Source organism: Chrysochloris asiatica, unplaced genomic scaffold, assembly GCF_000296735.1.
Source record: "Chrysochloris asiatica unplaced genomic scaffold, ChrAsi1.0 scaffold00184, whole genome shotgun sequence".
NCBI classification, from domain to species: domain Eukaryota; kingdom Metazoa; phylum Chordata; class Mammalia; order Afrosoricida; family Chrysochloridae; genus Chrysochloris; species Chrysochloris asiatica.
The window spans coordinates 5,759,323-5,761,342 of record NW_006408702.1 but is presented as its reverse complement, the minus strand read 5'-3'; positions in this window follow the sequence as shown (position 1 = coordinate 5,761,342).

The following is a 2,020-nucleotide window of genomic DNA, read 5'->3' as shown; positions in this document are numbered from 1 at the left end:
GAGCTGTGTGCTGACGACTGGAAGGCAGGCTTGCAGGGTGTACTCTTTGGTTGGCTGATGATGCATGGAGGGGATTGTAACCATGGCAATGAAATGATATACAATAGGATGAATGTAAAGCTAATGTTCTTCCATGAAAACTATTACATAATTCACAATAAAACTTTTTTTTTTTTAAAAAGAGTCAGCTTCAAAGCCAGAAAAAATAATACACCATCATACATTCATCCAATTAATACAAATATAACAACACCATTATGCCTAAAGAGCAGCAGAAAATTTCTGTTCATGTGCAGAAACAAGACAGAGTATACAAAGAAATGACCAAGAAGAAGAGCTAGGAATTATACTAGATAGTGAAGAGGCTCTAAAGTTGCCTGAAGGGGAATTTAGGAGAATGATATTGAGGTGCATCCAAATGTTCCAAAGAAAAGTTGAAGAAAATAAGGAATTAGTCATCAAAGCACTACAGGTAGAATTAAATAAAGTACATTCAGCAAAAAGAGGTCCACAGAATTAATTCTAAAATGCCAGAAATGGACAGCATATTGAAAGAGCAAAGGAGCAGAATTGAAAGTATGGAAGCCAGAATCAGTGAGCTTGAAGTTAAATCTCTCACTACTGTTAAGATAGAAGAAGAAGCAGGAAAAATAAGAAAAGTAACTGAAGGAAGCTTAAGATTTATATGGGACAACATGAAGAGGAATAATCTAAGGCTGATTGAAATTCCAGAGCAGGAAAGACAAAGAAAACCACAGAAGAGATAGTCAAATCACTGTTGGGAAAAATTTCCCTAACATGTTGAAGGGCAGGAAGATAAGTATTCAAGAAGCTGTACGAACCCCAGGCAGGTTATACCCCAAAATAAAATCACCAAGACATATAATTCTCAAACTCTCTAAACTCAGAAACAAGGAGAGAATTCTGAAAATAGCTAGAGAAAAAAGAAATGTTACCAACAAAGGAAAGCCAATAAGATTAAACACTGATATCTCAGCAGAAACCATGCAGACAAGAAGACAATGGGAAGACATACCGAAAACTTTTAAAGAAAAAAAAACTACCAATCTAGAATCATATATCCAGCAGAGCTGTCACACAAATATTGTAAAATTAGAACATTTCAGGAAAAGCAAAAATTAAGGGATTTTGTAAAGAAAGGTAAAGGCAGTGCTCCAAAATATACTAAAGGAAGTTCTTTGGACTGATAACCAACAGAAGCAAACAGCAATCAGAGATTGACATATGTGGCAACACCACTCAGTACAGAGATGGAAGAGTCCAGGGCAGAACAAAACTATAAGAATAAAATTAGGGGATCTGGGAAGTCAGTCTATTATGAGGAAAACTATAAAGTGAAAGAAGGGTAAAGTATAATAACAGAGATATCCAGGAGGTGAGGAGGTCAGGTAGATATCAGAATAAAACTGACTGTCATAAAAAGAAGAAGTACATAATAAAATATAGGGTAACCTCAAAGAAACTTAATACATCTCTAAATCAAATTAAGGAAAAAAGAGTCCAAGAAGATTATGGAAATATTAAAACTATGAAGAAATTGACAAGAAAAAGCACAAAAAAGTAACTAAGTACAAAAAAGCATACAGAATAAGGAAACAAGCAGTACCACAGAAACCAAACAGCATAATGACATCAATTAATCCAACCTATTGATAAATTGTCAAGGACTTCATTCTTCTTGGATCAACCATCAACACTCATGGAAGCAGCAGTCAAGAAATCAAACGATGTATTGCATTACACAAAACTGCTGCACAAGACCTTTGTAAAGAGTTGAAGAGCAAAGATGTCATCTTGAGGAGTAAGATACTCCTGACCCAAGTCATGGTATTTTCAATAACCTCATATGCATGTGAAAGCTGGACAGTGAATAAGGAAGCCTGTAGAAGAATTGATGCATCTGAATTATGGTGTTGGAGGAGAATATTGAAAGTGCCATGGGCTGCCAAAAGAACCAACAGATCTGTGTTGGAAGAAGTGCAGCCAGAGTGCTCCTTGG